Genomic DNA, 25,280 nt, shown 5'->3' on the forward strand with positions numbered 1-25,280 from the left:
GGTGGGGGAGCTCACATTCCAGGTTGACCGCTAAGATGGCCGAATGCACAAACAGACATGGTCAAACCAGCTAGTCACATTGCTGGGCAACCTGAGTGTTTTGAATTTGTACAAACAGTTTGGGCAGAATGTCTGTTTGCTCCTGCACTGAGAAGATCTCTCCTGTCTGCTCCCATCTCTTTCTCATAAGCCTCTAAATCCACTGAAGACCCGTGAACCCCAAGAGAGAAAAGTCTCCTACAGTGAACAAGGTTTAAGAAGAATACTGGGCCCCAACGAAAAGCAAGATCTCCCTACAATCAAGGGCTCTACAGTGAGCTCGAAGAACCGTAACAACAACTCTTCAGATATTGCCTCAAACATTTCCACTTTATTTCTTCTGTTTTCTTTCTATCTCTATCTGCATGTGTGTATCGCATGTGCACGCTAGCATGGGTGCGTCATGTATCCATAGGTGTTAACTGAATTAAAGCTTAAGTTTAATAAATTTCAACTTTTCTTCTTTAAACCCGAGAAAGCCTGTTTGTGCTGGTTTCTTTGCCTTATAATTGGAAAGTGGGCTGAACAAGGATTCACCAAGGAGGAGCTAAAATAAAAAACGGTGTGTTTAAAATTAAACACTGTTACGGTAAGACCAGGTGAAGGCTGAGAGGGAACCCTAGACACCTTTCTGACTGGGTCGTAACACTTTGAAGAGTGGTATTCAGAGCTACAATGGCAGCAGTCTGAGCTTGCAAGTCAGTAGTCTGAGACTGAATTGTAATCACTAACCCTGGATGGAAGCTGTTTGTACTGCAATGGAAGCTGTGGCATCAGCCATCAGACACTGCACAATGGTGGGGTCCACAGGTGTGGTGATGGAAGTGACCATCAATTCTAATATATGAAAGAATGGGCTCCAAGCTCTGTGCAAAACCCTATGCTAAGTTGGAGCTAGTCTCCGACATGAAGTACTGAATGAGCAGAAATATTCTACAATTAAATATTGGGATGATTGAATCCACTGTCTTCAGTCTCCATTACAAACTCCATTCCCTAGCTCGATCTCTCTCCCTGGTAACAGTCTGAAACTGAACCAGACTGTTCGCAACCTTGGTGTCATATTTTCCCTCGATATGAGCTTCCAACCACATATCCACACCATCACTAAGACCACCTATTTCCACTTCCATAGCATTGCTCGACTCTGCCCCTGCCTCAGCTCATAACCCCCTTTATTTTATTTCTCTTAGTTTTGGCTGGCTAATCTTCTGCAGTGTTCCGCCTTAAAAAAGCATTCAGACTGAAATAGAGATAGTAAAAAGTAAAAGGTAAAAGTAAGTAAACAAAAATGGACAGTAAATTAATATGGAAATTAGAGACAAAAAAAGAACAAAGAGTAGTGCAAGTAGGTAGAAAAGGTGACTTAAAAGCGGAAATAAACTTACGTGGGAAAGTAAGAAAGAAAATGCATTAAAGGCTAATAGGAGGAAGGTAATGACCTAGAACTTGCTGCCTATGAGGGTGATTAAGGCAGAGACAATCAATGATTTCAAAAGGAAATTGGCTGGACACTTGAATGAAGTAAACTTGCAGGGTTACGGGTATAGAGCAGGCGAATGGGACTGACTGGATTGTTCTATGGAGAGCTGGCATGGGCTCCTTCTGTGTCATAAATAACTCTATGACTCTACCTGCTGCTGAACCCCTCATCCATGCCTTTGTTACCTCTAAATTTGACTATTTCAATGCACTCCAGACTGGCCTTGCACCTTCTACCCTCTGTAAACTTGAGGCCATCCAAAACTCTGCTGCCTGTGTCCTTACTCGTACCAAGTCCCGTTCATACATCACCCCTGTCCCCACTGACCTACATTGGCTCCCGGTTAAGCAAAGCCTCAATTTAAAATTGTCATCTTTGTTTTCAAATCCCTCCATGGCCTCACCCCTCCCTATGTCTGCAATCTCCAGCTCCACAACCCTCCAAGATATCTGCGCTTATCTAATTCTGGTCTCTTGAATATCCCTGATTTCAATTGCTCCCCATTCGTGGCCGTGTCTTCAGCTGCCTAGGCCGTAAGCTCTGAAATTCCCTCCCTCAACTTCTCCACCTCTCCATCTCTCCTTCTTCCATTAAGCCACTCCTTAAAACCTACTTCTTCGGCTAAGCTTTTGGCCATCTGCCCTAATATTGCCTATTGTAGTTCAATGTCAAATTTTGCTTTATAGCGCTCCTGGAGCAGCTTGGGACATTTTATTACATTTAAAGGAGCTATATAAATGAAAGTTGTCTTTGTTGTTGTTGGTGATGAGGAAGAAGTGGGAAGAGAGAAGGAGGATTAAGAACACAGAGACCTTTATCATTGATCCCTCTGATGCCACCAGTGGCCACGGCCTAGTGATACTCTTTCCCAGATGGCCAGAACTGTCTCCTCCATGGAAGTTAAAATATGTAAGCGCGTTTGTCCTCCTGCCGTTCTTTCCTACTGCCTCCTGTTATGTGCCATCAGTGATTGTCCTGCAAAATATTTGTGTGTGTGGCCGTCATAGTTGAATAGTTGTCAGTGTGCGTGAGCAGAGTTGTGGATGCGAGGCTTGCAACAGTGTGTGAGGGTAAGGTAAACCATATGAATTGAAGGATTCAGTACTGATTGATCGAGATTGTTGATAGGTGGATGATGGGGTCTAGGGAATTGAGCAATGAATGAGGCTAGTGGTGCCATCGGTCGCATATGCCATTTGAAGATTGAACTCACTCATCTTGACAACTTGCGTCAGATCATTAAACTTTTCTCTGCACTGCATCCATGTTCTTGGAGCTATACTCCTGGCATTGACCTCCGCCTCTATTTCTGCTGAGCATATACCTGGAGCACCTCCTATTCCCCCTCCAGCCCCCCTTCCCCCAACCCCTGCAAATATAAATTGTCTCTCCTTCTCTCTACATCTTGCACCAAGACCTCCAGTACATTGTCAAATAACCTTGGTGCACACTTTCTCACATATTCAGCCATTCTACAATATATTACAGCATGAATGCAGTTCCCAAAGGACTCCCATTATTTCTTGCAGTCACAATGCATCTCCTCCAATAGGAGGCGCAGGCTGCCTTTAAATACTGTCAATCATGCATAGCATCACTTCTGATGATGCATGCAGCCAGTAAACAGCATGGATAGTGCAGGCTGCAAACAGCAATCATGCAAAACAGAAAGCAGCATGAAATTAACATGCTGCCTACAAACCAATGAACGGGTGCAGGTTGATTGCGTACTATGTTTTCGGGGGTTATCCAATTCAATCCATGGCTACTCCACAGCTGTTAAACAGGAATAGAAGGCAAAAGAAATGTAAGGAATCATTCTCTTCTTCCACTGCAGCTCCATAAGGTTCGGTTGGATAAGAACCCAGAATCAAAATGGGAGTCAAATGCCAACGGAAGCACAGCAGAACACATTTCTTTATTTATTCACTGCTTGTTGGTAATACTGGCAAGGCCACATTTATTACCCAGCGTAGATGCCCTGAGAATGCTGTGGTAGGGCACATTCTTGAACAGCTTGTAGCAATTGTTGTTAAAACTAAGTCTTGCTAGAATCAACCACATAATTTGGAACTGGGATCATATGTGGGCCAGATCAGGTAGAGGTCGAAAGTTCCCTTCCCTGAAGGAAATTAGTGAACCAGTTGGGTTTTTACAACATTCCAGCAGCATTCATTCCAGCTGTAAGCCCAATAACATCCATCTGAGGAATTCTAGGAAATCCTGGCTTGCTATACTGGGGCACAGACCGGGTGTAGCGTAAGTCTCAGTCCCTTTTAATTCATTGCTGCACCTCAGGACCAAGAATTCCCCAGCTGTTGTGATGAGAAAACCTTGGGTCTGACCATCAGTTGTGACTTTAGCATTGCTGACCTGTACAGACTTACCCCAGCATCAGTAGACAAAAAAAGTTGTGGATGTGATATTGCATTACTGCACATCCCCAAGATTCACACATTTACAATCACATTAGTCATGTTTGTGACTCTGGAACACTTATACATGTGTGAATTTTGATGTATGATCAGTGTTCTTATTGTTACTGGGTCTTCCCCCATGATATAAGCTGTATTAACCTGGTTTAGTGAGATGCTGGTGCTGCTGACTTCCAACATGTATCTTGCACACTCAACAGTAACCTCCATGTAACCTTGTCAGATTAACTAAGGTTGGCCACCGGTAAACCTTGCATATTAGATCTTTCCAGAAGCCAGCTTTAGTAAATCCTGAAAGTTTGCATTGGGAATACCACTGACTGTGTGAAACCCTTGTGTTGGACATCAGTGGCACTAACATTCCATTAAATCAATATAAAAGCAGCTTAAGCACCTCGGGAGCCAACACAGTAACTGACTTACTTCATTTAATATGAAAAGGGCATCAAACAATGAGGTGTCAAATGTAACACTTTACAGAACAGCCTCCTCAATATATTAAATGACATCACTGGGGTGAGATTGGATGCCAAATGGATACTTAATATCTCAACACTACTTTGACTAAAACTTACAGTTACAGATTTGGGTCCTTTTGCCCAGTTGCTTTGTTCAATGGCTTGATGACTAGTTTCTGTAAGTGCAATGCTCCTTTTCACTTTCTATCCCTGCAGAATTCAGTTTATTTAGCAAGTATCCAAATTGCAATGCTGCAATTGGATTAAATGTAACCTCATGCTGCATTCCAACTCTTAGATCAGATAAACAAAAACAATAACGTGCATAAAGCAGAGAATCATAAAATGCAGTGAATTAGCCTAATGTTTAAATGGAACTTGAATTTACAACAAAAAGTTTACCTGAACTCTCACAAGCCCATCTCTTGCAGTTGCATCATATTACATATAATTGACAGCATAGGAAGAGGCTATTCAGCCCCACAGGTGCATGCCAGTGTTTATGCTGCACATGAGCTTCTCCCATCCTTCTTCATCTAAACCCATCAAAATATCCTTCTATTCCTTTCTCCCTCATGAGTTTATCTAGCTTTCCCTTAAATGCATCTATGTTAGTCGCCTCAACTATTCCAAATTCCATATTCTAACCACTCTCTGGGTAAAGAAGTTCCTCCTGAAATCTTATGTCCAAGGCATGCAGACTTGAAAGGATATGATGGACAACAGGTTTATCCATCCACTGTCAGATCTGGCTGGACCACTTCAAACACTATCGGGTGTTGCTCTCATCTGCTAAAACTGCTCACTATTCCAGGATCATCTTGGAATGCAAAGATAACCCCCAGCTTCTTCTCTCTACTACAAACCAACTCCTTAAGCCCCTCTCCCTGTCCCCACCACCCTCATCTCCAAAAATAAATGCAGCCAGCTCATGGACTTCTTTGTCACCAAGATCGACACCATCTGATCAGCTGCCTCCACCGCATATCTCCCTTCCACTAGCCCACCTGGCCAAACTTCCTATAGTGCTCCCCCCCTGCCCTAGCTCTGAACTCGTACCATTCTCTAGTTTTCCTCCTATCTCTCCTCATGCCCTCTCTGAGCTCATCTTGTCCGTGATACCCACCTCCTGTTTCCTCAGTCCTATTCCCACTAAACTGCTGATCACTCAACTTCCTCTCCTGATCCCCATGTTATTGTAAACGATTCTGTCTCTTCAGGTGTTGTCCCTCTCAGCTTTAAGTCTGACGTCATCACCCCTCGCCTCAAAAAAATGACCCTTGACCCCACCGTCTTTGCAAGTCTCCCAGACTCTATGAACATGTTGTTGCCATCCAAATCTGTTCTCATCGTTCTCAGAACTCCATGTTTGAATCCCTCCAATCAGGTTTGCACCCCTACCAGAGTACCAAAACAGCTCTTATCAAAGTCACAAATGACATCTGGTGTGGCTGTGCCAAAAGTAACCTTTCTGTCCTCATCTTTCTCGACCTGTCTGCAGCCTTTAACACAGTTGAACACACCATCCTCCTCCAATGCCTCTCCACTGTTGTCCAGCTGGGTGGGACTGCTCTCACCTGGTTCCATTCTTATGTATCTAATCGGAGCCAGAGAATCACTTCTTGACCTCCTCCTATTTCTCATTTACACGCTCCTCCTCAGCAACATCATCTGAAAGCACAGTGTTAGTTTTCACATGTACGCTGATGACACCCAGCTCTACCTCACCACTTCTCTCGACTCCACTGTTGCTAAATTATCAGACTGCTTATTTGACATCCAGTACAGGATGAACAGAAATTTCCTCCAATTAAATATTGGGAAAACTGAAAGCATTGTTTTCGGTCCTCGCTCCAAACATTGTTCCCTAGCTACCAACTCTCCCTGGCAACAGTCTGAGATTAAGCAGTCTGTTTGCAACCTTGGTGGCACATTTGACCCTGTGATGAGCTTCTGACCTCATGTTCATGCCATCACTAAGACTGCCTATTTCTACCTCTGTAACATCATCCGACTTCGCTCCCATCTCAGCTCATCTGCTGCTGAAACGCTCATTCATGCCTTCCTTAACTCTCAACTTGACTATTCCAATGCACTTCTGGCTAGTCTCACACATTCTACTCTCCATAAACTTGAGATCATCCAAATCTCTGCTGCCCTGTCTTAACTCGCACCATGTCCCATTCACCTCTCACCCCTGTGCTCGCTGACCTACATTGGCTCCTGGTCAAGCAATGTCTTGATTTTAAAATTATCATCCTTCTTTTCAATTCCCTCCATAACCGCGCCTCTCCTGTATAAACTCCTCTTTGGAATACCTTCACTACACCCCTCTGCCTTGCTTTCCTCCTTGAAGACACTCCTTAAAACCTACCTCTTTGCCCAAGCTTTTGGTCATCTGACCTAATATATGATCATACGAATTTGAAGCAGGAGTAGGCTATTTGGCCCCTCGAGCCTGCTCCGCCATTTAATAAGATCATGGCTGATCTGATTGTAATCTCAACTCCACATTCCCATCTACCCTCGATAACCTTTCACCCCCTTGCTTATCTCATTTTGTGACTCGGTGTCATACTTTGTTTTATAATGCTCCTGTGAAGTGCCTTTGGACACCTTATTACATTAAAGGTGCCATATAAATGTAAGTTGTTGTTGTTGAAATCCCTATTGGATTTATTAGTGATTATCTGATTTTTAAGGGCCTTAGTCCTGGTTTCTTCAACAAGTGAAAACATCTTCTGTACGTCTACTCTATCAAACCCTTTCATAATCTTAAAGACCTCTATGAAGTCACCCCTCAGTCTTCTGTTTAGTAGCGAAAAGAGCTCCAGACTGTTCAATCTTTCCTGATAGGTATAATCTGGTACCATCCTCGTAAAAAATTTTTGCACCTTCTCCAGGGCCTTTACATCCTTTTTATAATATGGGGACCAGAACTGTTCACAGTACTCCAAGTGTGGGCACGCAAAGGTTCTGTACAAGTTTAAGTTCGTACTTTCTTTTGGAATGAAACAGATAGATTCACACCATGAATTATAACATTTCAGCCTTCTTCTGCCTCTTGGTAATAGTATACAATTTGAAGCCATATTCTTCACACAGAGTCTCATGTGAAGTATGTGAGCTCCTTTATCTGACCTTCTAATAAAAATACTACTGACATTTTATTTTAAATAAGCCAACACAAATTTCATAATTTATAACATCTATACAGAGACCTGACACAACTCCCACAGCTTTCACGCCAACACTGCAAATTGGATGGATTTTGGAAAAATTAACTTTGGTGAAAGAGTTGATTGACAACCTGTTTGCTTACTTTCTCAGTAAAAGTAACAGAGACAAGGGCCGGAATTTTACGCCACCCCAATGAGCCAGATGGTAGCGGGGGATGGCGTAATATGGAGCGGAGGACTCCGGGAGGCCTTCCTGACCCGCTCCCACCTCCGCCCCACTTTAATAGGGCGGTGGGGGGGGGTGAAAAATGGGCCGCCCGGCCTAGGCCAATCAAGGCCCTTAAGTTGCCAATTAATGGCCACTTAAGGGCCTTCGCCCGCCTCCACGCGGATTTTACTCCTGGCAAGCGGGTGTCCTGGAGCCAGGAAAGGCCACCCTGGAGCCAGGAAAGGCCGCCTCCGCTTCCCCAAACACCCCCAGGAACCAAAATGCCCCCCTTCCTCCCAAACAACCACACTTGCTTCGCTGGGGCCTACGGATTATCGCTGGCGAGGTGACCAAAACTCACCTTGGATCCCGGCTCTCAGGCATCCTCTTCAGTCTGCTGGGTTGCAGTCCCAGCAGTGGCCATGACCCCTGGTAGTGCTGCTGAGACGAAGAGCTGCCAGCCCGCTGATTGGCCAGCAAATCAATGAGGGGGTACTTCCTCCCTCAAATGGGTGGAAGTTCCGCCTCAGAACAATTAAAGCCTGGGGACCCGTAAAACGCGGGACGGATTCCCAAGCGAGGCAGAGGCGGGTTCACCACCGACTTGGCCAGCTCCCGTCTGCCCAACGTAAAATCCAGCCCAAGAGCTTTTGGGAATTGGCAGAAAAGAGAAATTGGCTACATGGACTTTGCTGCTCCTGATTCTTGAGTTTCACTCCTTGTTCCTCTAGTCCACCAAATCCACACTTGCGCAGTGGCTAGCACCGCAGCCTCACAGCTCCAGCGACCCGGGTTCAGTTCTGGGTACTGCCTGTGCGGAGTTTGCAAGTTCTCCCTGTGACCGTTTGGGTTTCCTCCCACATGCCAAAGACTTGTGAGTTTGATAGGTAAATTGGCCATTGTAAAAAATTGCCCCTAGTGTAGGTAGGTGGTAGGAGAATTGAGGGAAGGTGGGGATGTGAGAGGGAAGAAATGGGATTAATGTAGGATTAGTATAAATGGGTGGTTGATGGTCAATGCGGACTCATTGGGCCAAAGGGCCTGTTTTGGTGCTGTATCTCTCTATGACTCTATAACATCTGAGACCACTATGTACTTCTTCTGAACCCAAGGGTCAATCTCTTCTGGCCTCTGGTCAACAGTCCACTGCTTCTCAGCGATCTAAATCTACTGGACAACCTGCACCAGCATGTCAGCTGATACTCTGCCTCTCCAAAAATGAGTGAATCCAACTCCACGACCAGGAACCTGGATATTGATTGGTAGCTGCTCCTAACTGACTCCATGCTTACTACAACTGGACTTCATCATATGACAACCCTCTGGCACACAGATCTCAATTTTGAACCATTTCATATTGTCCCCTCCCTGTCTGTCTGTTTACAACCTCTACGTTACTCACAAAATCACAATGATTCCTACATAACTGAAAATTCCCCTTCTGTCCATTCATGTGCATATTTTGTCTGCCACTTGAGAGCCAGGTCCATTACTGCTATCTCCCTTTTTACCAAACTCTTGATGTATTTCTCTCTTCTCTTTCCCCTCAAACACCCTGTCTTCTTTCATTTCACCTCACTTCCCTCGCTTCCCCTTTTCCACAAATCCAAAGTTACCTCCAGTCCCACTCGTAAGACTCTTAAAGACTCTTAAAAAGGGGTCTCACTTCCCTCCAAGGTCATGACCCCATACTGAGTATCAATTGCAGGAAACAGACTTTGGCTACAATTTCCACTTTATGTGGAACACCTTTATTAACTCACCAAGCAATAGTATATACTTGCAACACAAGTTGCTTCGTAGACTCGTGTACAGGAGCTCGTTCCCGGCTGGTCAGGTCTGCTGAACGACTTCTTCTGCATGACTTCCTGTGACTGACCAAGTCACACTTCCCGGCTACAGCAACAATGTCCTTGTGAGCTGTGGCTTTATACCCATTTCTGACCCTGACCCCTTGATATATAAGGTAATGTTTTGAATTGGCTCATCCAATTGGGTTTCAGTGCCTTATCAATCCCCCCCTGGCTATGCAAGAGCACCTGCATGTCGTCATATCCTGCTCTCAGCAGGGGAGTTCTTAGGTGCATACCACCTATGGATGTAATATCTGTGTCTTGATAAGGCAAGAAGGAAACCATTCACACATATTTCAAAAGGCCATTGTGGAGAGTGGCTTTAGTCAGGCTGTTTGATGTTCTACCAGCCCAGGCTACCACATCAGTGGCATATCCTAAATTGTCTGTGTGTGTGTGTTTGTATGTGGGGGTCCTTGTTCAGTTATGCTGTCTTTTATTTTTATAAAGTCCAACATGAACCCCAGCGATGATGTTTTCGATCAGAATTCTTCTCCCTTCGTCGCAATTTCCTCCGCCTCCATATTCTTACCACCGGTGAGCTCCACATGCTGGTCCACACCACAATTGTTACATTTTACTTATGAACAGAAATGAAGGAGATATTAATAAATGCCTCACAGCATAACAAAAATACAAGAGATATCCAAATGCCTTACAGCACCTACCCCAGCCCTGGATTCCTGACTCTTTCTAGTTATCTTCATTTACCCTGATGCCCTCCCCAAGCTCACCTTGTCCACGAAACCTATCTCCTGCTCCCTCTATCTCAATTCACACTAAGCTTTTTACCACCCAACTTCCCTTCTTGGTCCCATTCCAGCTGACATTGTAAATGATTCCTTCTCCTCAGGCACTGTCCTTGTCCCTTTCAAAACTACTGTCATCACCCCTCTCTTCAAAAAAGTCACCCTCAACCCCTCTATCCTCACTAACTACCTCCCTAGTGTCAACCTTTTCTTTCATCCAAAGTCCTTGTATGTGTTGACACCTTCAAGTCCATGCCCATCTCTTCCACAACTCCCCAGCTGAATTCTAGAAATTGAGAAAACTGAAGAACGCCCAAAATGGAGAGGAGGTTCAAGCTTGAAGACAAATGGGAAGCAAACAAAGGAAAATAGCCATCAACAGATATGCAGGGAGGGACAGTTGATTTCATGAAGGCTGTGACAATATAGTCTTGCTGGTCAGCATTCATTTTAACTATCCACATTGCACTGAATAATTCAATGTCTTACTCAAAGAACCCTGTAATGCCTTTAGCTGCTTTTCCATTGGGATATGTGGTGTGCTAGGGCCATCATCTCCTGATGCATGACTCCCGTACAAACAACTGCATTTCCAAAGCAAATTTGCTAGATTGTTGAACTTTTTTTCTTCTAAGTTGAACCAAATATTTGGAAGATAATTCCCATGGTGAACCCCATAAAAGTGGTGCCCCTTTATCTGTGCACATAGTTGTGGGATGTCATTTAATTTTATGACATTGTTTCAGCTAACTCACTACCAGTGTGAAGGAAATGATGGAGAGATATCCTGGCTCCTCAGATAGAATCTGTTTAGCTTTGAGGAGTGGCAGTATCATTGTCCAGTGTTGGTAATTTTTGATAAATCTTCTTACCTACCAGGAAAACCTGTTTTAACTGGCCTTTCTCAGCAGCTAAGGAATCTGGTAAATTTAACTTGGGGTTGCCGTCAGTGACTTAACATTCAGACATCAGGTGCAGGAAGCTGTTGCAAAGTCTGGCAAAATGTAGAATTAGCTTTTCTCACTTCTCAAAAGCTGCTTTTAAAATGGTGCTGCTTCATTTCCAAACTGGGAGGCCAGCAACTGTGAGCTGACTCCTTATGTTACACTGGTAAATCTGGCTACTTTGTCAACAGGGCAAAATCAAAGCCCCACAAGATGATGATCTGCCACTGGCTCAAGGATGACAGGTTTAACAGTGTAAACCCAGGGAGCCAGGGAAGACACAGAATCTGAACTAAATGAGCAGCTTAATGTTACATCACAAGAATTTGGGACAGCTCAAGACAGATCTCAGATCTTATACCAACAAATCACTGGCTATTTGCAAGTGTTACAAGTGAAATCAACAGTCATGTATAAAGAACGATCCATTGTAAGGAAGGATTACACCAAGAATATTAATCTGTTTTCTCTCTTTACAAATGCTAAAGAACTAGTTGCACATCTACAGCATTTTTTGTTTTTGCTATAAAAGTCATAAATATAATCCTGGGAGTCAAGTGTAACTGGAGTGTGCATCAAGGCCATTTAAAAAAAGATTGCATTTATATAGCACTTGTCATGCCTCAGATGTGTCAATGAACTTTACAGCCAATGAAATACTTTTGAAGTGTAGTCACTGTTGTAATGTAAGAAACACCGCAGCCAATTTGTGAACAGCAAGGTCCCACAAACATCAACTAGATAAACTGTTTTTTAGTAATGTTTGTTCAGGTATAAATATTGGTTAGGACTCCGAGAAGAATTCCCTTGTTCTTTTTTGAAATAGAAACATGGGATCTTTTACATCCACCTGAGTAAACAGACAGAGCTTCAGTTGAGCATCTTATCTGAAAGACAGCACCTCCGACAGTGCAGCACACCTTCAGTATTGCACAAATGAGGGATTCAGGTGTCATCATAAAAACCATGACAGCAGAGCTCAAGTTATGCATAAGACCTCCAAGAGTGTCTGAGTGTGCTCCCCAATAAACTTTTTAACTAATGTAAAAATGCACTCTTTCACAGATGTATAACAATCTTGTGTGCATATTAATTTACAGACAACTAGTTGGGTGTGTGAAATTTGAAGACAATTACACAAATCCTGTGGTCCAGGTAAAATAAAAAATCACTTCAGTCGGATAGTTTTCTGACATCTTATACCATGTCAAACTCCATTCGTTTTGTATTTATGGAGTTGATGCCACAACTGAGAATTAACATTACTGAGGAAAAGTTGATATGAGTGGAACCACCCCACAATCCAGAGACAGTTTTCAAAATTACAGTTATATTTCATTTTTATCAACAATAGAAAATTCATGATTTGGGTTATATGTCTGAGTCATAATGCTAAGCATTACTCATTTGTGTCGCAGTGTTTTTCCAGGTCAGTCCATGACTGAGATATAAATCATATCCCATTGGTTCATAATTGTGTATCATCTATATCTGAAATCTTCAATATGTAACTGTTTTCTAACTTCCCCCTCTATTAATCAATGCATATTTATGGATTACCTGAACTTCTAATAATTATTTTTGAGTGACCATGACCAAACTAAAGCTCAATTTTGTTACAGAAATTTGCAACAATAAGCAACTCCAATGTGCATTAATATTTCAGCTATTTGCATTCAATGCAGGCAAACAAATTACTGTAAGGGAGGTGGTGTTGCTGCTTTCAGTTAACTACCTGATGCCTATTATATGTGTCGAGATTTGATACATGTTCAAGCTCTCTGGCTGGTGAAAGGTTTGCCTGATACCGCAGCAATTCTGAGGGAGCCCTTACTACCACTAGGGACCTCCCTTGCCTCATTGTATTCCATCAGAGCGGTGCATCAGCTCGTGAGAAGGCAGTAATGTCACACTGGCAGTAGCAACTGCAGGGGGTTGTGTGGTTGTAAAGGGAAAGCAGAGACTGTGAGGCGTGGTGGGGCGGTGTGTGAGTGTAAACAGCCTGGATATGCAGAGACAGCTTCCTGACTAAAAAGCAGAGCCGACAAACAAGCTGGAGCCTCACGTGTCGGGAAGCACTGAGAGAGAGAGAGGAAAAGTGAAGAATTAGCGCAAGGTTTTGTTCTGTATAGGAAGCCAGTGTCCTTATTTTATCTGGAGAGGCGATACAAAAAGGAGAAAGACTGCACAGTAAACAAGGCATCTCCGGAGAAAGGTGAGCTTTATCTCTAACTGTATTTTCAATGGGTGTTTCTCTGCTAAATTTTGAAACTGTGTATGCACAATACACACAACCCTTGAATTATAGCCACAGACAAATCTGTGGACAATTAGCCACTCACAGTTCTGAAGCTACAACCGACTGAGATACTAAACTGCCTTGTCAGCAGTAATCTTAGAACTGAAACAATGGGAAGCACTTCTGGGTTTAAACTTCTGTTTGAATATGGGTCTGTGTCTGGAAAACAATGAGGTTCTCTACAATGAGCCAGTCTTTTGAACGACACATATTTAAACTAGTATGCTCTGCAGCTAGCCTGTTCTCTTTTGTGTTTGTGTATTATCAATGTGATGTCTATAACAAACAAATCAGACTATACTTTGTGCAGGAAAATATTTGTAGTGGTTTTAGTATATGGCATGCTGATATCAAATATACTCATACTAGTCTTATTTTAGTCAGCATGTGTGCTGTTTAGGATTCCAGTCTAGGTAAAAATTTTGAGTGGTTCATCTGACTGCAAAGAGAAAGCTACGCAGCCTCCTCTGTGGGAATACCATGGTGTTAAACCGATTTAACTGAACCTGGGGAGGAGGGAGCTTAATATCTGCACTTAAACAGGGCAGCTGCAGTATTAAAATAATCTCAATTTTGTGTTTTATTTAATTTAGGCATATTAATTTAAAGGATTATTTGAATTCCCTTTTATAATGTGAAGCTATTACTTATTTAAAAGCTTGCTGGTGTGCATAAAATGAGCGATTTTTAGAAAGCATTAAGAAATTCCCAATGTGTTGTGAAAATTCAGGTCGTTGTCTATCTTGCAAATTGGAAAGCTGCATGATTATTATGGTAATGCTCCTGGGATAGCTAAACGAGTTCTTTGTTTTAATTGCCAATCTCAATGAAGCTCTGTGCACTTGGAATTCCATTTTCTTGCAAGCACCTGTGTGATTAATTGCATCACTGCATTCAAGGTGAACGTGCGTGGAGTTTTATACTGTTTACCTGAGGCACCACCAAATGCAGTCCATGTCCAGATGATTTTAACCGTGAAAGAATGTGTTAGTCTTAACTAGCAGAGAACAAAGCATTGGCTGAGCAGCAAGAAAAGACTCATTTTTGTAGCAATCAGGGATCACAATGTCTTTCTATCAGTATGAGCATGTTATATGTTATTTGTATTATATCAAAGAAAGGTTAATTATTGGTCAGTATTTGTACTTGTAACCTAGACTCCTTGAAAGCAGACAGGACTTATAATTTTTTTTCACAGTGCTGGAGAGTGGTGCAGAATTATTGGATATTTGTCTTGTGAGCACAAAATACAAGCAATGACATGACTCAAAGAAACCACCTTTTCAACACTACTATTCAGACTGTCCAGCAGATCCATAGTCCTCCACATAAATTACAGGATCTTTCTGTGCGGATGTATAACTCTGATTAGAATGTGAATAAGATGTGAATAAACCCCACAATTTCAATCATTCTGCCAAGCACTGATGCATCAATTTTCTTCATATTTTCTTCCCGAATAAAGAATTTTATACCAAAGAAAGATAAGCTGAAGAATCGATTATAGAATCATAGAATGGCTACAGCACAGAAGGAGGCCATTTGGCCCATTGTGTCTGTGCCAGCTCTCTGAAGGAGCAATTCACTTACTGCCACTCCCCCGTCTTCTCCCCATTGCTATGCACATTCTTCCTTTTCAGACAATAATCCAATTCCATCTTGAATGTCTCGATTGAAACTGCCTGTACCACAGTTTCAGGCAGTGCATTCCAGATCCTTACAACTCTCTCTGCATGAAAAAGTTCTCTGTGTCATCATTGCTTCGTTTGTCAATTACTTTAAATTTGTGCTTCCGGGTTCTCGATCCTTCCATCAATGGGAACAGTTTCTCCCTATCTACTCTGTCCAGACCACTCATGATTTTGAATACCTCTATTAAATCTCTTCTCAACTTTCTCTCATCTCCAAGGAAAATAGTCCCAACTTCTTCAATTTATCTACGTAACTGAAGTTCCTCATCCCTGGAACCATTCTCATGAATCTTTTCTGCACCCTCACTACCAATGTCAACTGAAAATAATTGCAATCAACAATAGAAAAACATAATCAAAAATATGGCATTTTGTGCCTGCCTTTCTATTAATTTTCATGAAAAACTGCCTTAAGACCCCACACAGCATAACAATGAGTCTGGCAGTTTGTTTGTGTGAGTTTTAAAAAAAAATTCTTCCACTGCATGTCATTTATCATGCTGCAGTGAAGTGATCAGGACAGCTTTACCAGAGACGATGGTCAGGGAAAAAGCTGAAAGCAGGTAACAACAGCCTAGAAATTACTGCTGATGATGTTGGATGCTTAACACATTTGTGAGACACTCCTTTGTCCCATATTTTAATTGTGTTTTGTTGTAAATGGGTTAGCTGCTTCTTCTTTGGCCTCCTTGTCTCGAGAGACGATGAGTAAGCACCTGGAGGTGGTCAGTGGTTTGTGAAGCAATGCCTGGAGTGGTTATAAAGGCCAATTCTAGAGTGATAGACTCCTCCACTGGTGCTGCAGATAAAATTGGTTGTCGGGGCTGTTACACAGTTGGCTCTCCCCTTGCACTTCTGTCTTTTTTCCTGCCAACTGCAAAGTCTCTTAGACTCGCCACACTTTAGCCCTGCCTTTATGGCTGCCCGCCAGCTCTGGCGATCACTGGCAACTGACACCCACAACTTGTGATCAATGTCACAGGTCTTTATGTCACGTTTGCAGACGTCTTTAAAGCGGAGGCATGGACGGCCGGTGGGTCTGATACCAGTGACGAGCTCGCTGTACAATGTGTCCTTGGGGATCCTGCCATCTTCCATTCAGCTCACATGGCCAAGCCATCTCAAGCGGCGCTGGCTCAGTAGGGTGTATATGCTGGGGATGTTGGCCGCCTCGAGGACTTCTGTGTTGGAGATATGGTCCTGCTACCTGATGCCAAGGATTCTCCGGAGGCAGCAAAGATGGAATGAATTGAGACATCGCTCTTGGCTGATATACGTTGTCCAGGCCTCGCTGCCGTAGACCAAGGTACTGAGGACACAGGCTTGATACACTCGGACTTTTGTGTTCCGTGTCAGTGCGCCATTTTTCCACACTCTCTTGGCCAGTCTGAACATAGCAGTGGAAGCCTTTCCCATGCGCTTGTTGATTTCTGCATCGAGAGACAGGTTAGTGGTGATAGTTGAGCCTAGGTAGGTGAACTTTTGAACCACTTCCAGAGCGTGGTCGCTGATATTGATGGATGGAGCATTTCTGACGTCCTTTCCCATGATGTTCGTTTTCTTGAGACTGATGGTTAGGCCAAATTCGATGCAATCAGCTGCAATCCTTTCGGAGTCTCTGCAGATGCACATCAGTGTGAGACGTTAATGCAGCATCGTCAGCAAAGAGGAGCTCCCTGATGAGGACTTTTCGTACTTTGATCTTCGCTTTTAGACGTGCAAGGTTGAACAACCTGCCACCTGATCTTGTGTGGAGGAAAATTCCTTCTTCTGAAGACTTGAACGCATGTGAGAGCAGCAGGGAGAAGAAGATCCCAAACAGTGTAGGTGCGAGAACACAGCCCTGTTTCACACCACTCAGGATAGGAAAGGGGTCTGATGAGGCGCCGCTATGCTGAATTGTGCCTTTCATATTGTGATGGAATGAGGTAATGATACTTAGTATCTTTGGTGGACATCCGATCTTTTCTAGTAGTCTGAAGAGACCACGTCTGCTGACTAGGTCAAAGGCTTTGGTGAGATCAATGAAAGCAACGTGGAGGGGCATCTGTTGTTCGCGGCATTTCTCCTGTAGCTGGCGAAGGGAGAACAGCATGTCAAGGGTGGATCTCTCTGCTCGAAAGCCACACTGTGCCTCAGGGTAGACACGCTCAGCCAGCTTCTGGATGGGCTAGCACTGCCACTAAGATAGGGTACAGAGCCATGACATTCAAACAAATTAAGTATTTGTTTACTACTATCACCAACAGTAATTTCTAGTCTATGTTCATGCAGTTAAATCACTCCTTTTACTTTTCTTAATGTTGTCATTAGAATTTAGGTAACGACTCGACTGGGAAGTAATATACAATTTATACAAGTTCTTTACCGGTGTATGCCTCACGATCCATATGTATTGAAAACAGGTTTACTGGGGCATAATACTCTTGCAGGGAATTGAAGCATCAACATATGGTACTTGTTACAGACAGGTGGGAAACGATAGGGGTGGTTTCCCTTTTTACTTCTGAACTGACTGAAGACAGTGTGTTTATTAGAAATGTGTTTTAACTCCTGAGTGATTTAAAGAAGGTTAAATGTTTAATTAAACAATATCCAAAACTATTCGCAACTTCACCTACTCTCACACGTATACAGAAACGCACATTCACAGGAAAAGATAGAGATTAAAAGACAACATGCATTTAGGTCTGAGAGTTTTAAAAGAGTTCAATGTAAACTGTGCATTCTTTCCTCAGGGTAGGGTGGGGGGAGGGCGGTGAAGATTTAAAATCAGTGCAGGAAAGTTTCAGGAGGATGAATGGGTTGTTGCAGGCTTCATTTTGTTGTATCTCAGTCACAATTCAATGTTGAAAACCCTGGTAAAATTTCTCAGATTATGGAGTTCAAGGCTCCTTCCAGTATGCCTATTGTAGTTTGAAAGATGGTGTTCTGAGGCAGGGTCCTTGTTCTTCCACTGGAGTGGACGGAATCTCTCTCTCTCTCTCTCTCTTTGGCTCTAAGCTCCTTTATCGTATCCCTGGTTTCTGTGACCATGATTTCTCTTTCACATTGTCCTCATAAAGGGTGTTTGATGATGGCGCCATTGTTGGACAATGGGATCTGGGTTTCACCCATCTTCATTCCATTTTAATAAAGTGGAGTTTTTTCACACCCGTTCATTTGAGTTTGAATTTGGAGATACTTTGGCTGCCATTCCATTATTAACCCAATTTGTTGAAGAGAGGTAGCCATTAACACAGAATGGACCATTTACATTTAATGCCTTCTCCAAGGCTGGTCCAAACATGAAAATTGACTCAGGATTCTTGTAGTTCCCATGTGTATTGGCAGTACAGGATGAGGTCACCTGACCTCTCAACTCCATCTTGTTTTTCAACAAAAGTGCCTGTTTTGGTTTCTTTTGTAAATTCATTATAATCATAATTTCTCCTTGCCTGAGCGTGACATACTACAGTACCAGAGTGTAGGTTAAGATACACAATCTTCCACACTGCTGAGTTCCTCATCACAGCCAGGCTGATGCTCCATCAAAAAAAGTCATCTTGGATCACCCTTAAACATTTCCTAACAGTAAAGCAAACATCCCTCAGGCACCACAACTATCGTGTCCTACTACTTCAATAATCCTTTACTAGTCAATGCAAGACGCTATTCAAAAACAAACTAAAAAAAATAAACTGGAATATGTAAATTCCAGTACAGGATCTCACTTGTGCAATTCTTGATGTGCGTTGAATAAAACAAAATCACAATTAAATCCATTGTGTATTCAGTGGTTGGTTCCATATGTTACATAAATCTGATATTAGACCAGGACTTGATTTATGTCAATACCAAAAGGTAGAAAAACAACTTAATTTCCTGTTGACCACTTGGCCATTTTGTCATGGTGCTCTGGCATCAGCATGTCAAGAGTAGTTTAGACCATGCTCTGCCAGCTGATAGAATATATTTTGTGCAATGCCATATTAGATTTCCACTAACATCAGTCGAATTTTCCAAATTTAAAAGTATATTTAGATGTTTGCTGTAGTTTTTGTTCGTTTAGCCAAATTCAACAAAAAAAGGTTTATGTATGACAGTGCTTTCTCCAACGTATTTCAGAACAACAACTTGCATTTACATAGTGCCATTCATATAGCAAGAAGAAAGAAAGACTTGCATTTATATAGCACCTTTCACAGCCTCAGGATGTCCTAGAGTTTTGAAAGGTTGGAGGAAATTACACATCTAGGGAGTGGTGAAGTGAGGAGGTATTTAAAACGCTGGGATGTGAATTTTAAATTTGAGACAATGGAGACCGGGAGCCAACATTGGTCAATGATTTTGGGGTGATGGCTTAGCAGCATAGCTTTCGATGAGATGCAGTTTATGGAGGATGCAAGATTGGAGACTGGGCAGGAGACCTTTAGAGAAGTGCCATATTTCGTATGTATTTTTCTTTAAGTAGTTTTTCAAGGAATGTTACATCAACAGTAATGAACTTTTGCACTTGTGCTGATACAGGCACATCTGGGATCAATGGCTCAGTGTTGAGAAAAACCGTTAACTGGCTCAGAACATTCCATGACTGGCAAACTGTCAGATCAAAGTCGCTGGTCAATTGCGGTGTATAAACAATAGCCCAAATATTGTAAGCACACACAATTGAATGGTGCATTTTGTATTGCAGATCTGCTGCAGGAAGTAGTCTGCAGTATCTGCTCCAAATGCTATAGAAATTTCTATAAAAGCTAGGACAATAGAGCATGTTCAACTGTTCTGAAGTTGTGATTTGCAACTTTCCTTCTGGTCACTGTACCTTTGCCGATGGCTGGAAGAGATCCTTACCTTCTGATACAATGGTTTTGCATTTCCAACATTAAACTGTTCACTTATTTGGTACATCATTGTATTCTATATTGGCAATGGAATTGTACAGAAGTTATGTTTACTGGCTTAGTTAAAACCTATTTACCACACATTGCATAGGCTTCCAATCACCTAATATAGGTCGATACAGGGATGCCCGTCACTTGAACGGATAAACAAAGTTCGGAAGAGTCCTGTTCCCTTTTAAAGCTGCTTTTATATTGCTGTTTGGTTGCTGGTTCCTGTGACATGGACTCCCACTGTCAATAGCCACACCACCAATAACCTACTGGCGGCAAGGAAGACCCATTTTTAAATAGGTCTTGTTGGGTTTATTGTCTTGAAAGGCAACAGTTCCACACTCCATATGGTTTTGGAGTGTCAAGGTTTACATTTGTTTTGCATTTTATTCATGAAACTGGCAGCTTATACCAAGAAGGTAGTAAAACCTGTTTTTGAATATGTTCTGAAGCACAGTATGTATTTTTTAAAAACATGCATCAGAACAGTGCAAGGCCAACATTGACTCAGGTTGCTAGGGCACAATTAAATTTTGAGTCAGATAATATGCTGGCAGCCTAGCCTCATTGAGTTCTGATTATCGCTGTTGTGCTGGGTCCTGGTTAATGTGCACCAAAATCAATTTTTGCAGCACAAAGACAAAAAGACGAGCCTGGAAATACTTGTTAGCACGAGATCCTTGAAGGGAATTTCTTATTGTACTTTCCCAGCAGCTTCAGTCATTGTAATCTTTGCACCACAGTTGTGTTTCATATTACAATAAACAGTCAACCACCCTCCAGAGAACAGTGTTGCAAACTAAGAAAGCAATGAAAATGAGAAAGGGAACATCGACATTTGGTAAGAGGAAGAACATGGCCCAAACTCTTTGTTGGGGATGTGGTGCATTTCACCTGCGGAAATCAACCTGCGGTAAATGTGCTTACCCTGCCAGGAGAAAGAGGAATATAATTGGAGTGCTAAGGCCAAAAGGAGAAACACAACTGGTACAGGTCGCATGAGGCACCTGAAGGTGGTGTATCACAGATTCAGGCATGGATTCCGCGAAGGGACCACCCTAAAGCCCAGACATACCACAATGGCTTCCTGCAGCGCTCCATAAACTGTTGATGTAACTACACAACAAATAAAGCTATTGTTTGGAAAGTTTTTTCAAAAAGCAAACCCGGCAACTGCATTAATATACCTGACAACACAATGTGTCCTTAGCATGTGAATGTGAAATTGATATTGGTGACATAAAACCTGATTTTCTCACACCTTAAAAATATTAATTTTCCTGGTAATATGCAAACTGCCATTGTGCCATTGTACTGGGTTGTGCATATGCCTGTAGGTAAGGAGGAACAGGAGGCTGCACCCATTGTTAGGGGTGCATTTTATTAATTGCAGTTTATGGCCTCTCTTGCACACCAGAGGATTTCATAAAGAACTGTAAAGCTGGAATGTGTGTTAATTTCTGTTAACTTGTGCATAACTGTAGCCAACATCCACAAACAGTGTAGTACATCATACCCTGGTGTTCAGAAATAGCCTGTGTGCTGCATTCAGTGTGAAAGGATTGTAGCTGTGGAGGCTGAGTGGGGCTGTAACAAAGCTAGGTGAAGGGAAGGAGTTAACTTGAAAATTCCACCCGAGCACTCTCCACCAGTTATTTCTTCCAAGCCCAAAACGTATACTTAGAAAATCAGTAGGGTTTTTAGACATGATAACATGTTATTTTGTCTGTCGTCTTTGACAGCTGTTCCCAAGGCTGTTGTTTGTTTTGTGTTGTTTCTTATTTCTGGAATGAGCAGCTCAAAAGTGGGTAATTGTTCAACTTTTCAACTATGGTAATTTTCTGGCTGTACATGGTGACTATAATATGGAAACAACGGAAGAAATGTTGCCAACTGAACTGTCTATGACAGGACTGAGGCAAAGGAATTTCCTATACAACAACAATTTGTAATTAATAGTGCTTTTAACGTTCCCAAGTGCTTCATAGGAGTATAAACAGATCAAGGAGATATTCGAAAGGGTGACTAAATAAACAACTTGCATTTATATGTGCCCTTTGTAACCTCAGGATGCCCAGTGTGTTTACAGCCAATGACCTATTTTTGAAGTGTAGTCATTGTTGTAGTGTAGGAATGTGGCAGCCAATTTGCACACAGTAAGCTCCCAGAAACAGCAATGTGATAATGATCAGATAATCTGGTTGTGTGATATTGTTTGAAGGATAAATATTGGCCAGAACACCAGGAATAACTCTCCTGCTTTTCTTCAAAATAGTGCCATGGGATCTTTTGCATCCACCTGAGAGGTCAGACAGGGCTTTGGTTTAACATCTCATCTCGCCTCCAACAGTGCAGCACTCCCTCAGCACCATACTGGAGTGTCAGCCTAGATTTTTGTGCTTAAGACCTGGAGTCAACAACCTTCTGACTTGAACCCATAACCTTCTGACTGAGAGGCAAGAACACTACCAACTGAGCCTCCACTGACTGAGAGAGAGCACAGTTGAAGGAATGCCAAGTTCTTGGAGGGTTGTAGGGTTAAGGAGTTTACAGAGACAGAGAGGGGCGAAGCCATGGAGGGATTTGAACACAAGGAGCCAGTGTAGGTCACTGAGTGTGGGGTGATGGGTAAGTGGCATGAATTGGAGTGTAAGCCATATAGTTTTTAATGAGTCAGGTTTATGGAGGGTGGAAGACAAGAGGCTGCCCAGACAAGCATTGGAATAGCAGATTCTGCAATTGACAAAGGCATGGTTGAGGGTTTCAGCAGCAGATCAGTTCAAATACAGGTGGTGCCAGGTGATATTAGGAAGTGGAAGCAGGTGGTCTTGATGATGAGGTGCACATAGGGTTGGAAGTTGATCAAAGGAACAAATAGACACCTGAGGATGTGAATAGTCTCATTCAACCTGAGACAGCGGCCAGGGAGGGGAATGGAAATTTGTGGTGGAGGACAAAGGCTTTGGTCTTCCCAATGTTTAACTGGAGAAAATTGTGACATATCCAGGACTGGATGTCAGACAAGAAATCTAACAACACCAAGACAGTGGAGGGGTCAAGAGAGGTGGTGGTGAAGTAGAGCTGGTGTCATCAGTGTGTATGTGGTGTGTATCTGATGAAGGGTCACTGACCTGAAACGTTAACTCTGTTTCGCTCTCCGCAGATGCTGCCAGACCTGCTGAGTATTTCCAGCATTTCTTGTTTTTATTTCAGATTTCCAGCATCTGCAGTATTTTGCTTTTATTTTAGTGTGTATGTGGAACCTGACATCATGTCTTGGGATAATGTTGATGAGAAATAAGAGGCCAAGGATAGATCCTTGTCAGAGGTAACAGTGCAAGGTAGGAAAATAAATGATTGCAGGTGTTACGGCCAGGTGAGGAGAGGGTCTCAAGCTGACCTTTTGCCCATCCTCTTATTTGACCGCAACAGGGTTTATTTCTTTTAAAAAGTGGTTGTGCTTACAACCTCTGAGTGTTTTACCTTTTTCCTTTTATTGTGATCTTGAAAGAGCCAATCAGACAGGTTTTCTTGAGTTTCAACAAGAGGTAAGTTTATTATACTTAACAATCAAACCCGATTCAAAAATAATGAAGAAAAAATGCTACACATTCACGCACACATTCACACGAGAATCTCACACACATAAATAGATAGCAAAGTGGAAAGTAGGTTTTTAGTTGGATTAGAGTCAAGAATAAATAAAAGTTAAATACACAGTGTGAGGCTGGATGCTTCGGTGGTTATCTGGCTGGAGTTGTACTCTTGAAGCCATTGGTCGGTCAAAGTGCACTTTGTGGCTGGCCTGCTTTGCTCAGGATTTTCTTGAAGGCAGACTGGACTGTGGTTCTCTTCCCCTGGTCTCTGGCTTTAGCAGTCTGTAGGCTTGGAGGGTCCACAGTCACAGATGGTTTTCAAACTTAATGTTTTCTGGAGAGAGAAAGGGAGAAAGAAAGAATGGGATGCACACCACTTTCTCTGCTGACGCACACTCAGTTACTGCTTGTCTCTTCTGTGTGTAACAAAACTCCTGTTTTTTTTCAGAGATGAACAGATGGTCACATAGTTCTCTCAATCCCCTTTGTTTTTCATGAAGTCCAAAGTCTAAAACCCAAAAGCTGTCTCAGGTGGTACTGTTAGAGTTTACCACATGGAGGGATGTCTCCACTTATGAATGCCTCAAGATAGCTTTGAATGTCCCACTAATGCAGATGATCTGGATAATCTACTCAGTTAGCCAAAGTATTGTTCTTGCTGGGCTTCTTGTTAGACTTCTGGCTCCTTATAATATGCAACGGTGTTTCAGATGCAAATTGCAGTGGCCATATTGGTTGCTAGTTTTTTTTTCAGTTAACTAAGATTTTCTCCATTATAAGTTGAATGTAAGTTTCCAACTGATGAATTAATATTTTTCATTTGGCATATAATGTTTTCTTGACACAGGATAGGACTACAACTGGATAGGTAAGAGTATAAGTAGGAGAGGGCAGAAACACTCAGCTGGACCGTGGAGGAGAAGGGACATGGTTGGCCTTGTCAAAAGCTACAGAGGGGTCAAAAAGGATGGGAAAGAATAGTGCACCACAGTCATAGAGGATGTCATTTGTAACTTTGCTTAGAGCTGTTCCACTCCTGTGGCAAGGATGGAAACCTGATTGAAGAGTTTCGAACATAGAGTTGTGGGAAAGATGAGCACAGATTTGGGAGATAACTCTTTCAAGAACTTTAAAGAGGAAAGAAAAGTTGGAGATGAGGTGGCAGTTTACAAGAGCATAAGGGTCAAGGGTGGAATTTTTTAAGGAAGAGCAGTGATAATGACAGATTTGAAAGGGAGGGGGACAATACTTGAGAGGGAGCAAGTTGCAATGTCAGCTAGCATGGGGCCTGGAAGGGAAGTTGCAGAGATAGCATTGAGATTTCATAAGAATAAAGTTGCTGTGGCAATCCCTTCCCCTTCCCAGATATCTAAAAGCAGAATTTAGCCACATGGAGTCTTTAATAAGAGTAGCTTCTATCTGCTTACAACTAAAATAACCAATCTATTCCTGGTAATAAGTAGAAACAAACA

At 42.5% G+C, this 25,280-nt stretch overlaps 1 protein-coding gene and 1 pseudogene across 1 annotated transcript in view; both read left to right on the forward strand.

Moving 5' to 3' along the window:
* Positions 1 to 13,504: 13,504 nt before the first annotated feature.
* Positions 13,505 to 25,280, forward strand: part of frmd4bb (FERM domain containing 4Bb) — a 393,899-nt gene continuing 382,123 nt past the window's right edge. Inside the window, exon 1 of the mRNA XM_068051541.1 lies at positions 13,505 to 13,563. The gene's annotated coding sequence lies outside the window, so the exon portion shown is untranslated. The remainder of the gene's footprint in view (positions 13,564 to 25,280) is intronic.
* Positions 21,029 to 21,315, forward strand: LOC137380335 (large ribosomal subunit protein eL37 pseudogene; annotated as a pseudogene).

This window comes from Heterodontus francisci, chromosome 19, assembly GCF_036365525.1.
Source record: "Heterodontus francisci isolate sHetFra1 chromosome 19, sHetFra1.hap1, whole genome shotgun sequence".
Taxonomy (NCBI): domain Eukaryota; kingdom Metazoa; phylum Chordata; class Chondrichthyes; order Heterodontiformes; family Heterodontidae; genus Heterodontus; species Heterodontus francisci.